This window comes from Nycticebus coucang, chromosome 14 (genome assembly GCF_027406575.1).
Source record: "Nycticebus coucang isolate mNycCou1 chromosome 14, mNycCou1.pri, whole genome shotgun sequence".
Classification (NCBI taxonomy): domain Eukaryota; kingdom Metazoa; phylum Chordata; class Mammalia; order Primates; family Lorisidae; genus Nycticebus; species Nycticebus coucang.
Window position 1 is genome coordinate 51,500,468 of NC_069793.1, and position 13,993 is coordinate 51,514,460.

The following is a 13,993-nucleotide window of genomic DNA, read 5'->3' on the forward strand; positions in this document are numbered from 1 at the left end:
TTCTGGCAGGTGCCTGTAGTCCCAGTTGTTTGGGAGGCTGAGGCAGGAGAATTGCTTGAAGTCAGGACAATCACTTGAAGTCAGGACTTTGAAGTTGCTGTGACCCAGTACACCAGGGCACTCTACCTCTGGTGACTGAGTAAAACTCTATCACCAAAAAAAAAAAAAGGCAAAATAGTATCAGTGTCAAATGTCCTGAATTTTATAACTGTAGTGTATTTATTTATTTATTTTTATTTTTATTTATTTATTTTTTCTTTTTTTTTGGCAGTTTTTGGCTGAGGCTGGGCTTGAACCCGCCACCTCTGGCATATGGGGCTGGCACCCTACTCCTTTGAGCCACAGGCACCACCCTATTTATTTTTTTGAGACAGAGCCTCAAGCTGTCACCCTGGGTAGAGTGCTGTGGCATCACAGCTCCCAGTAACCTTCAACTCCTGGGCTCAAGTGATTCTCCTGCCTCCGCCTCCCAAGTAGCTGGGACTACAGGCGCCTGCCACAACACCTGGCTATTTTTTGGTTGTAGTTGTCGTTGTTGTTTGGTGGGCCTGGGCTGGATTCGAACCCGCCAGCTCAGGTGTATGTGGCTGGCGCCTTAGCCGCTTGAGCCACAGGCACCAAGCCACTGTAGTATATTTAGATAATATCATAATATCCTTGCTCTTAGGGATATACACTGAAATAGCAAAGATAAAAGGACATCTATACATAGAGAAGGGACATGATGCATGTAACTTACCCTGAAATGGTTCAGAAAAAAACATGTACAATAGGTACACATGTGTATATATGTATTAATATATGGACTTTTATGTGTATATGTATGCTTGTGTATGTAGAGAGATTTATGGACGTGCGTATGTATGTATATTTATTTACATACACGCAAGATTATGTGTATGAACGTGTGTGTATATATAGGCAGAGATGTATATGTGTATATACATAATGTGCATGGATATCCTTATGAGAGAGCAAATATGGCAAAATATTAACAATTAGTGCTTCTGGATCAAGTGTCTACAGGAAATCTGGGCACAGTGGCATGAGCCTGTAGTCCCAGCTACTCAGGAGGCTCAAGTACAAAGACTACTTGAGGCCAGTAGCACCCTGGGGAACGGAGTAAGAGATATACGTAGTAAGAGATAAACTATAAGATATACAGATGTACTCCTGCAGCTCGGGTATGCTCTGTGTCCCTTCCGCTCTCCCTCCCCTCCTCTACAGTCTGACAGGATCCAACAGAAGTAACGCTCTTTTTAAAGTAGTATCATGGGGCTGGGTGTGGCGGCTCACACCCGTAATGCTAGCACCCTGGGAGGCTGAGGCAGGTGGATCACTTAACCAGCCTGAGATCACACTGAGCAAGAGGGAGACTCTGTCTCCACTAAAAATAGCCAGGCATTGTGGTGGGTGCCTGTAGTCCCAGCTACTTGGGAGGCTGGGACAAGAGGGTCACTTGAGCCCAAGAGTTTGAGGTTTCTGTGAGCTGTGAGACCATAGCACTCTACACAGGGTGACTGAGTGAGACTCTCTCACAAAAAAGAAAAAAAAAGTAGTATTATTATATAAATAAATGTGAAACATAGAAATAGGTGGAGAACATGAAAAGACAAAAACCCTACCATTTTGCTCAGCACCTTCTGTAGAATTTTCTTCCTGCAGGTTGTTAGAAAAAGAGGGGTGCATTATTTATGCCAGACCCTGTACTTTTCCTAAAAAAAAAAAAATTGTTTAATTAATTAATTGTTTAACTAATTAATTAATTAATTGTTTAATTAATTAATTGTTTAACATTAATTAATGTTGTATGCATTATTCATAACATTTCTCTGTTAAGTTTGAAATTGTTTTTAAGATCTATCTATACTCCAAAATCCAGTAAAAAAAAAAAATTAAGCTGGCTGAGCTATAGGATCCCTTTTTCAAAGAAAGAAGTGAAAGTACTTGTGCCCCCCCCAAAGATATCACCAATCTCACAGGAAAGGAAGGAGGAGACTGAGCCTTCTTTGCTGGGATACTTCTTTTCTAAGCAGAAGCCAATAAAACTTCTGTTCCCCGACCGGACCCCAGAGAATCATCTCAACCACTTGGCATCACTAGTTCTCAAGCCTGGATGCATGTTCAAATCACCTGAAAAGCTTAAAAAATGACTACAGCATGGGGGCGGCGCCTGTGGCTCAAAGGAGTAGGGCACTGACCCCATATGCCGGAGGTGGCGGGTTCAAGCCCAGCCCCAGCCAAAAACTGCAAAAAAAAAAAAGACTACAGCTTGGATGACACCTTCAGAGATTCTGGTTTATTGGGTATGAGGCTGGGGAAGGGGTAATGTGTGCCCCGATGTCTCCTGATCTCCACCGTATTACATCCTTTCCAAGCTGCGCGCACAGCCTTATGGGGTGCAGGTGTGCAATTACCTTCCAGATCTCTGGTGTCATTCTTCAACTTCAGGGAGCATCTATCCTCTACTAATAGCTTTGCAGTCCCCATCAGGGGTGCAGGGCAAAAGTGCGGGGTGGGGGAGGGGGGAGGGCTTGGCAGTGCCCAACCTGGAACCATCATCAAAACCACCAATTTGTTTCAGAGTTTTAATAGCCAAGCTCATCCCTAAAGGAGTCAGTGCAGTTTGGGGGTGGCCTCATTTATGGGAATGTGGCCTCTTGCAAAAGGGAGAAGAATGGGAAAGAGTCTCATGTTTTCAGAACCTTTTCTTGCAGTTGACATCCCTGTTCTGTTTTGAAATCCTAGACTGGTTTCTCCAATAGCCTGGAATGTCCAAGTAGCCCAAGAAACACTTCTCTGCATATAAAACTGGCAATCAGAGGACAGGTCCCTGAACCCTGAGCACAGAGTGGTCTCTCCTACAGCTCAAGTATACCCTGGATCCCTTCCCCTCTCCGTTCCTCTCCGTCTACGTTCTCCTAAAGGAAGCTCTTTTCACCAGCCTTAGAGTGAATGCCGGTTCAGAACAGCCTCTGGCATTGCAGAAAGCAGCGGTACTTTTCATCTCTGATCCCCCTGCTTCCTATTAAAACATACATTTTCAAAGCGATGGGAGCAAGTTATTCATTCAAATGCTGTTAACAAATAACAGGACCTGAGTATGTAACAGGGAGTTATTCAGCTTTGACAATCTGCCTTGAAGAGTTAAAATTTCTGCTTCATTGGAAATTAGAGGGAAGGGGGGTGTACCTTTGTGGGAGGAATTTTTAGCCCCTGGAATTTTATGTCTGATCTCCCTCCCCTGCATCTGAGCTGGAACTCAAGATCCAGGGGGAGATTGCAGGAGAGGGCGGGCTGGGGACAGACCTGGGCCCCTAGGTATTTAGTTCCTGTGCCAGCCAGAGGGAACTGGTCCCCCCCCACACACCAGCAGACGCCAGCCAAGACTTGCTGGAACCCATGTCAGGAGAGCTGGCTTGTAAATGACTCTCCTGCCCATCACTCCAGGCTGGATCAAATATTAGAAGGTGGATGCCGTCAGGCCTTCAGGGGGAGGGGTCTCCGGAGGAGCTGCACCAGCAAAGCCTGAGGGGCAGTGAGGAAACGCTACAGCCTCCCCTCTCCTGCCCCAGGCGCAGCCTGACCCAGAGGCTGCAAGACCGCCCCCCTTTCCCACTTCTAGTTGTATTACTGCTGTTTCTTCTAATAAATACTTTCTGTCATCCTGTACCTTGAGAAGTGGGAACCATAACGCCCTCCAGGGAGGCTGCAAGTCCATGTTCAGTATCATTAAGTGCCCAATAAATGTCAGTGCTCTTCTGTGGTTTAAGGAAAATACACAGCCTGCCACATAAGCGCTGTGACCTGTGGGTCCTAAAATGGGGTCAGGAATAAGGAAACAAGGACAGTCGGGAGGTCGAGACTCCTCATTAGGGCAGAAAAGGGACCTCACCTGTGCCAATTACCAAGGGCTTTCAGGGTTGGCTCTTCTGCTGACAGGCCTTTGGTTAAGAGAATATTTATGGTATAGGAATTCAGAAAATACCTATTAAAAGAAGAAAGGGTGACTCAGTTAGAGGTAGGAGGGAGGGCACCATGACCAAAGCCAGAGGCAGAAAAAAAGGGTTTCAAGTTTCCACTTGAGGGCAGCTCCTGAGCCTGTGGACAGGGAGCTGGGAAGAAAAGGGGATGGGTGGAATGCCACTTAAACTTCTTTGGGGCTTCAAAGAGAGTGTGGAGGGAGAGGGAGGAGGCTAAAGGAGAAAGGGCAGGAAGAGAAGAGTCAAGGGTGAGTTACTCACGTTCTCTCCAGGCTCCCCTGGGGGGAACTCAGTCCCACCAGTGGAATTGACCTCCTTGGGTTCCCCAGCCTTTCCGGGCCACCCACTGACAAGGACACTAGATTATAGCTTGACAGTGACTGCACTCAGGACCCAGGCCAATGCTTTACATATCATCCTCCAAATCTAGAAGCCAGTCCTAGCACCTGTCATCCTACAACTTGGCTTTTTCTGCATAAATCCCCTTCCAAATTTCTTGTCTTGGATCCAGTTGGCACTGATCGACATTTTTGTGATAACAGTTTAATTAAATTTGCATTCATCTATTGGTTTTCATGCCCAGCCTCATTCCAAAAGAAATTGGAGGCAACTTCTGAAGTTTCAACATGGTAACTGGTAAGTCTGACGTCCCACCCCCCTCACAAACACCTGTGTCCACATTCACAAAATATAGATGATCGTCTTGGTTTAATTATAAAACAACATACAAAGCCCCTTTGAAAGCTGGCTCTAAGTTTTGAACTATCCAAAGACATTTCAGACAGTATTAGGTATCCTGGCCACAGAAAAGTAGTCTTGTGAGTGGCAGTATCCTGCACGTCAGAGCTGTTTGAGACATCCTAGTCTTCCCCAGAAGTGTGACCCTCCCAGCAGGACACTGACCCTCATGCTGGAGTTTGAATTTAGAGTTTGGAACAGCCAGAAATGTGACCTTCTTGACTTTCTTTCCTTTGTTAGGTACAGAGAAAAAAAAGAGGCACAAAGGTGGTATTGGAGAGAGGCATTTTGTTCAAATGGAGAAGCAGAGGAGCTGGGAGGAGGGAGGACCCCTGCAGTGCCCCAGATCTTGCCAATGCAGGCCCCGTCCCAGCCAGACATGCATCCTATCCACTGGTCAGAGCAGAACCACCATCCTTTGCTAAAAGGCCTCTTGGCAAGTGTCCTACTCAGAAGGGATGGGGCTTCTGCAGAAGGTCCCACTCGTGGGGGCTCCCATGCTATGGGCCCCTGGCAGGCACCCCTCCCCACATTCACGGAGGGTGCTTTTGAACAGGAGGTGCTTCTCTGTTATCTCTGTGAAACTCAAGACAGCCCATGCTCGGCTTCCCCAGGATCAGCAGCCAGGTCTTCTTCTGCCAGTGACTCTGCCGAGTGCTTTTCCCTCCTCAGCCCAAGGGGACCCAGAAAGAGCATTTTACTTATTTATGAATTCAACAGGTATGCCTATCTTCTGAAAACGTCCGAAGGTCTTGAGCATGACACAGGAGAAGGTAGCGCAACATGAAAAGCAGGAGCTCCTTACCGAGCAGAACACTCACTTTCCAGCCGCCAGCGCAAGGAGCAGGGGAGAACAGAAGAGCGTCCGTCTGTGAGTCCCTCAACACTTGGCATCTGCCAACCTGTTCATTTTTCACAACACTATGGTTAATGTTGTCACCACCATGCTATCAAGACACATGGCCCCGCACACGCTGGCCCCCAGCTTGTATAACAGGATGTCTGTGTGTAGTTTGTGGGTTCTTCCTATGTGTATGTGGGTTTTTTATTTTTTTTTTGGATAAAAAAGTTTCCTCCCTCACCCCAAAGCTGTGCAAGTTAGATAAATAGGCATGTCTACAAGGTCCCAGGGTGAGCAAGTGTGGGTGTATATATGAGTGTGTCCTGCAAGGGAATGGCGTCCTGGCCAGGGCTAGGTCCCTCCTTGAGCTGCCCGAATGGGCTCTAGCCATCTGCTACTGTGAACAGGAGTAAGCAGGTAAATAATTCTCTTCCTATTAATCTTCCTTAAATGTATGTATACCTCACATTTATTTTCTATGTTTAATATTAGAAGTAGTTTAGGTCTTTATTTTGAAATCTGGTGATGTTTTATGACCAGAAATATGCCATGGGAACTTAACTCTTGTTACTGTTGGTCGGGTGCAGTGGCTCACCCCTGCAATCCTAGCACCCTGGGAGGCCAAGGGGAGTGGATTGCCTGAGCTTAGGAGTTCGAAACCAGCTTGAACAAGACTGAAACCCCATCTCTACCGAAAAATAGAAAAACTAGCTAGGCGTTGTATGGCAGGCGCCTGTAGTTCCAGCTACTTGGGAGGCTGAGGCAAGAGGATCACTCAAGCTCAAGCGTTTGAGGTTGCTGTGAGCTGTGATGATGCCATGGCACTCTACCCAGGGTGACAAAATGAGACTCTGTCTCAAACAAACAAACAAAAATCCCCAAACTCTTGTTTCCGTCAATTAGTGGTCAAATGGGTTTAGTTATATGTTAAAGTCACAGTCTCAAAGAACCTGTGGACCGAGTTAAGCGAGAACTGACCATACTGTTAAGATCAAAGAAACTGCTCTAATCAGAATGGATGGACGGACTTCACAGGGGCAGCACATGCCACACGGTACCTCACTGAGGTTGGGCCCAGTTGTGTCGGGTTTCGGTTTTCAGTGATTAAAAATAAGCAGACAAACATTCACCGAGACCCAACACACACACACACACACACACACACACACACACACCTCTCTTGCCACATTCCCACACATTCAGGAAAGCCAGCTTCAAACCCCAGCCCGCTTGGTGGCAGCCCTCAAGTGGCAGTTTGCTGCCCTCTGCTGTCCCTGTGGGGAACTCCCGGGGAGGATGCTCTGGGCAGCGCTGCCAGACCAAAAATTCCAACAAGCCGGGGAGCCGGAGAGGGAGTACCAGGACCAGCCACATAATATGAGGGCTCCTGGGTCAAACAGAAATGTGGGGCACCTAAAAAAAAAAAAATCAAAAATAAATAAATAAATAAATTTTAAAGGAGGAGGGAGGGGGTGGGTTCTTGGTGTATGCCACACCTTTTGGGGGCAAGACACGATTGTTAGAGAGACTTTACCTATTAAATGCAATCAGTGTAACCTGGTTTCTTGCACCCTCAATGAATCCCAAACAATACAAAAAAGAAAAAGAAAAAAGTGTGGGGAACCTTGTGAAAAGATGTGTTAAGAATTTCAAGACAGCAGAGTGTTAAGACCTTGCTCCGGGCAAGGTTGAAGGCCGTGTCCTACGCCCCACACGTCTCGCCTGACGCTGGCCTTTGTTCATTGTCACCTGTTCCTGACATTAAACTGCTGGGACTATGCATGGTCTCAGCAGTTCCAGGAAGGAATTCAAAGTTAGCAGAATATGTCTGGGAGTGGAGCTGAAGGAAAGTCCTTCCCTAATAAGCCACAGTAGAGGAACACTTCCTCCTGGCTATGACGCAGTAGTATCACACATCTCCTCGCGTTTCCACTTACTATTGGAGTTTGAAGGATTAAAACAAAAATAATAGTCCTTGTCCTGGCTTTGGGAACCAATTCCCACTCAGGAGTTAGAGACTAAAGTATCTCCTTTATTACAGAATAGGACATATTAGAGAGCAGAGCTTACCTGCCACTGAAGAGTGTGCTAAGATTCACTCCCAAATCCCGCCAGGAGAGCCACACCCAAATGAGAATGGGAGCAGCTGCTGTCACCAGGAAGCAGATGACTCAGCACACTTCCATGGGGGGAGGAAGGTGCAGAGCGAAACTCCAGGAGGATTCAGAGAAAATCCCTCTCTGCAGAATGCTGTGGGGAGCAAAGGTCCTGTCCAGGAGCTAGCTAGGAAAAGAGAATCTGCCTCAGGTACTTATAGCAAAGGGAATCTGATGCAGAAAATTGTGGGAGGTGCTGAGAAGAGAAAGCCCAAGATTAGCAGGAATAATCAGATCACTAGTAAGAGCTGCAACCATTTAGGGTCCCTTTGACAGGAGATGGAGCCATGAAGGAAATACAGCAGCTCCTGAGATGGGTGGTGTGGGGGGACTAATACCCTGGATTCTCCCTTCTTCCCACACGTGGTCTCCTGCCAGAACCTTCCATTGGCCACATTCAGCCAAAGACCGCTGACATAGGAGCCTGGAGAAGACAGGCAACAGGGGTCAGTTTCCCTGCATCCCGGAGGAGGGAACAGGCCAGGGGTAGATATGAGCACAGGGGATCCAGCACTCTCCCCTGAGGGTGACACATGCCAAGGGCTGCCCACTGCCTAGTGGATCTATTGGATAAAAAATAAACTCTTCTCCATGCCAGGCAAGGTCTGTCACAGGCCCTGACCACTTTTTGAACCATATGTCCTGCCACTCCTTGTTTCCCGCATCATCCAGTGATTTCCCACTTCCAGGCCCTTAGTCCTCTTTCTTGAACACTCAAGGCCTGGATAGGTGGTCTCTCGTTTTCCTCCGGCCTTCTCTCTTCTCTTTCTTTTTTCTTCTCTACCCTGCAGTCTTCTCTTCACTCCAGGCTTCTTTTTCATTCCCCTCCTTTTTTCTACTTTCATATGTGTTTTCCCTATTTTCTTTTCCATTCTCTTTCCTTCCTTCCATCTTTCTTTCCTACCTATTAGCAAGTAGATTGAAGTCTAGGTATTTGTGTATGTTAGTTGTTTTTCCTTTCCAGTAAAAGTTTCTTTAAAAGCAACTACTAAAACCTATGATAACCAATAACCACCTCCTGATCTCTGCCTCCACACCCAGATAGCTCTATAAAAGATATGACAATAAAACCAGTCCAGATTTTCTTTTCTTTTTTTTTTTTTTTCAGATTTTCTCTACCACGCCACTAGATGTCATATTGATTTCACAGCAGAACTGGTACAGCCATAGTAGAGCTCAAAATCTGCAAAAAGAAAAAAAAAGAAGAAAAAAAAGCATCTAAATACTCATATTTGCCTTAATACTTCATAGTCAGACTTCTGTTTGCAGTAAAGACTGGACACGATTTTACTGATATAATACAAAACTCACCTACCCAAAAGCACTGGAGGCAGATTTGGGTGGGAAGTCCATGTGTAAAGGACAGGTGTTAGTGGGAAGTGAGCTCCCCATTTTTGCTGTTTTTAGCCTTGGGGAAGGCGCAGTCAGTGTTGCAGAAGCCAGTGGTTGTGCTGGTCAAAAAACAGCCATCTCTTTGGTGTATGAAATGAAAAGGTTGAGTTCAAGGTAACTACAGCTGCCAAAGGAAAAAGAGGAAGTTCCGGAAGAGAGTCAGAGAAGAGAGTCAAATTCTATCTGCTCACATTCGGGCTGACTCCAAACCATGTGCACACAAGGGGACCGCAAAACATCCCAGCTAAAAACAGGGGCCTGAAAGAGAGCAGAGAGGATGCCCGTGGAACAGTTTGCATTTATGTTCAATAAAGAAAACGGCCTCTAAAGCAAAAGAAATAACACTTATTAGAGAAAACTATTAGAATGTGGAGCCTTCACAGCTTAACGTGTACAATCCAGAGTTACCCAATGTCTGGCAAACAAGAAAAAGTGGGACAAGGGAAGGGACCCTCGACCAGCAGCATCTCCAAAATGACCCAGATGTTGAAACCATCAGCTCAGACTTTCAGAGCAGCTCTATAACTAGTCTCATGATATAAAACCTAACACGTAAATCATGCTTAATGGGGAAGGTCTGGATTCTTTTCTTCCTGAGATTAGAAACAAGGTATGGATACCCACTTTCACCACTTCTATTGAATTTTGTATCAAAGCCCTAGCCAGTTCAATAAGGAAAAAGAAAAAAGAAATAAAAGACATTCATATTGGAAAAGGAAAAGTAAACTGTATAAATCTGCAGATGACAAGGTCGTATTATGCTTTAAGAAAGCAACTAGAACTCATATGTGAATTTACCAAGATTATAGGACACAAAATCAACATGCAAAAGTCAACTGCAGTTTGCTTATTTATAATGAACAGTTCAAAATGGAATTTTAGTTCAAAACTTCATTTATAGTAGCTTCCAAATTCTGCAAGTTTCTTTTAAAAAGAAATTGGCAGAAGTACAGAAGTGTCCATCCACAGATGAATGGAAAAACAAAATACAGTATGTAAATATTAACGCAATGGAATATCACTTAGCCTTTAGAAAGAAAGGAAATTCTGGCACATACTACCACGTGGATAAATCTTGACGATATTATGCTAAGTGAACTAAACCAGTCACAAAGGACAAATACTGCATAATTCTGTATCTGTGAGGCACCTAGAGCATTCAAACTCAGAGAAATACCGAATAGAATGGTGGTTGCCAGAAGCTGGAGTGAGAAGGGAATGGGGAGTTATTTTTTAATGAGTAGAAAGTTTTAGCTTTGCAAAATAAAAAGAGTTCTGTGCACTGATGGTGACGATGGTTGCCCAACAATATAAAGGTACGAAATGTCACTGAACTGTACACTTAAAAATGGCTATGATGGGGCAGCACTTGTGGCTCAAAGGAGTAGGGCACCGGCCCCGTATGCTGGAGGTGGTGGGTTCAAACCCAGCCCCAGCCAAAAACTGCAAAAAAAAAAAAAAATGGCTAAGATGGTAAATTTTATGTTATGGATATTTTATTTATTTTTATTTTTATTTTTTTATTAAATCATAGCTGTGTACATTGATATGATCATGGGGCATCATTCACTAGCTTTACAGACTGTTTACCAAGTTTCACATATACCCTTGTAAGATGCCCCGCTGGTGTAATCCCACCAATCCCCTTCCCTCTACCCACCTCCCCCCTCCCTCCCCTCCCTTATGTTATGGATATTTTACTCTAATTTTTTCAAAAAGGTCTCAAGGTAGACTTTATAATGTCGGGCAATTTAAGGTATTTATGTTCAAATCTTCATTTAAAAAATACTTGATCAGGTATTCTAAAATGTGTCTGGTTAGGCAAAGGACCTAGCATAGCAAAAACAATTTTAAGCAAGAAGAATAAAGTTGGAAGACCAGCAATAACTCAATTTTAGACTTACCATCACAAGACAAAAATCACAACAGTGTGTTGTTGGCCAAAGGACAGACATATAGATCAATGGAACAAAATAGGAAGTTTAAAATTGTACCTATACTTTCATAGTCAACTGATTTTCTATAATGGTATCAAGGTAATTTAATGGGGGAAAGCATATTCTTTTCATAAATATTGCCAGAACAACTGGAGATACACACACAAAGAGATGGATGCTGTATATACATATTTTATATGTTTCTATTTTTATATGTATGTAACTTCAACCCTTATTTCCTATTGTCATCTAAAAGACCACCAGGATGACTAAATAGTAGAAAGGAGAGCTTTATTGGTGACATCAGATTGCAAACTGGGAAGAGACAGTCTCTGGCATATACCAGAGGCACACTGTCTTCAATGAGGGAAAGAGTAGGTTGGTGTTTTATCCTCACAGGCCTGTATTACACAATATAGTCACACAATTCAGCAGGCTTGGGGGGAAAGCTACACACATTTCTGAGGCGAGTCAAGTGCATGCACAGTGAGTAAACTAACATGTAACAGACAGCCCCTGTTCGTTGTGAGGTAGAGTTTTAGCATTAAAATGAGGTAGAATTTGGCTCTTTCTGTCAAAAGCTGTACATTCTCTGTAAGCTGGCTAAAACTGACTTACAGACTGCCGTTCCTTATCAGGGAGAATGTTTGTAAGTCAGCCCTCTGTCTAATCAGAGTTGTAGGAGTCTGGGTTATAAATTAAGAGTTAGAAAGTAGTTTGATAATTTGTCCGTAGCTCCTATTGTTAGGGGGCTTAACAAGAGTGTGTTTTTTCTCATAGCCATAGGAATTTAGGAAGTTGCCATCCCAGTCCAGAGCTGAACCCTTGATCCATAAGTAACTTGTTTGCTTAACCTTAGGGACCATCTTAGTTGATCAACAGGCATTTATTTGGGTCTCTCAGATCACAAGAGTATAGCATGTGGCATACATATATCAATTCTGAATTTTAGATGGATTGTAGACCTAAGTGGAAGAGCAAAAACTGTAAAACTTCTAGAAGAAAGCATAGGAAAATAACCTGGAATCAGGCAATTATTTCTTAAACAGGGCACAAGACGCACAAATCACACATACACACAAAATATAAAGTAGACTTTGTCAAGATTAAAAGCGTTCACCCCTCAAATGACAGAGTTGAAAAAACGAAAAGACAGGCCCACAGGTTGGGAGAAAATATTGACAAAACATCTCTCTAAGAAAAGTTTTCTATCCAGATTATACAAAGAATTTCTAAAACTACATAATAAATAATGGGCAAAAGGTAAGAGCAATCACTTCATAAAAAAGATATATTAGGCTCAGCACCTGTAGCTCAGCAGCTAGGGCGCCAGCCACACACATCGGAGTTAGCAGGTTTCAATCCAGCCCGGGCCTGCCAAACAACAATGACAACTGCAACCAAAACATAGCTGGGCATTGTGGTGGGCCCCTGTAGTCCCAGCTACTTGGGAGGCTGAGGCAATAGAATCACTTAAACCCAAGAGTTGGAGGTTGCTGTGAGCTGTGACGCAACAGCACTCTACAGAGAACGACATAGTGATACTCTGTCTCAAAAAAAAAAAAAAGATTTACTAATAGCCAATAAATACATGAAAAATGTTCAGCATCACTCAAGGATGTTCAATTTAAGACCATAATAAGATTCCATCACATATTCACTAGAATGGCTAGATTAAAAACATTAATTTCCAGGTGCTCTAATATCTTCCTGGAAGCAACAGAAAGCAGTATAATCAGGTTGGAAAACAGTGACAATGTCCTTCCTAGAAAGTAAAGGTATATAATACTTAACAAGGACCAACCATCTCCCTCCCTCATAGAGAAATGAAAGTACAATGTTCTCACAAAGTGCTCAGAGCAACATTACTCATCACAGCTGAAACTGGGAAACAACCCAGCTGTCCATCGATTGGAGAATAGACATGTTTTGGTATATCTATACTATGAGATGTTACTCAGCAGTAAAAAAGAAGGAACTGCAGCATGTCTCAAAGACATAGGGAAAGTGGGAAATTACAGTTAAATATACATTTATTTATAAAATATTCATTACAAAATTTTACAAAATATTCACAAAATCTTCATTCATGTTGGCCACTTCCTTGGAACAGCCCATATTGTTACATGAAACACCATGGATAAATTTCACACGCGAGGCTAAAGAGTCAAGGAGGAAGGCCTGCATGCTGCATGATTCCATTTATATGAAATTCTAGAAAAGGTGATATTCAGGGACAGAAAACAGATCAGTGCCTACCCGAGCCTGAGAGTCAGGGGAGAGGATTGGTTGTGTAAGGGCAAAGGGAAAGCTTCCTCTCTGCCCTCAGAAAATTTGTTGAAAATCACCTGCCTGAGGCAGAAGAATTGGAGAAAAGGTTTACAAATGTATTTAATGTGTACACGGGAGCCTTCAGAATGAAGACTTGATTCCCCAGGAGGCTGCAGAAGCTTATATACCATGTTGAGGTTACAGGATGGATGGGGGTTTGGATCCTGACAAAACAGGTTATGGGATGGGGGAGCAAGGGCGGTGTGGTGAAATTCTGTTAAAGGGTAATACATGATTACTAGGGAGAATGAATGGATCTGGGAATAGAGATTTATGTGTAAATCTTTGGAATTTGAATGAGTCTGAAAGACAGACATTATCCTCTAGAAGCATCTATTCAGATGTGCTTTCCTTTTTGGTCCTCTTTTCTGCAATGAGTAAGGAGATAACAGGGTGGGTCTGCCTTAGTTTGGGCAGATAAAGACCTAAACTAAGAGAAAGATGGTGTGTTTGGGGGAGTGATGGGGAGGAGAGAGATCTCCCAAGGCTGCTTCTGTTCTATGTGTCAAAGCACCATAGTTTAGTTTATCAGTTTCTGAGCCCCAACAATTGCAAAGGAGTAAGGGAGGCTTTGGGGAAGTGATGAATAAATATATAGGTTTTTTTTCTGTTTTT

At 43.8% G+C, this 13,993-nt stretch overlaps 1 long non-coding RNA gene across 1 annotated transcript; it reads right to left on the bottom strand.

Annotated features, from left to right (window-relative positions):
• Positions 1 to 3,899: 3,899 nt before the first annotated feature.
• Positions 3,900 to 7,690, bottom strand: LOC128564710 (uncharacterized). Its single transcript, XR_008374144.1, has 3 exons — positions 7,633 to 7,690; positions 5,527 to 5,623; positions 3,900 to 3,988 (listed from the first exon to the last, which is right to left on the bottom strand). It is a non-coding gene; the product is annotated as an uncharacterized LOC128564710 (long non-coding RNA).
• Between the last annotated feature and the right edge of the window lie 6,303 nt (positions 7,691 to 13,993).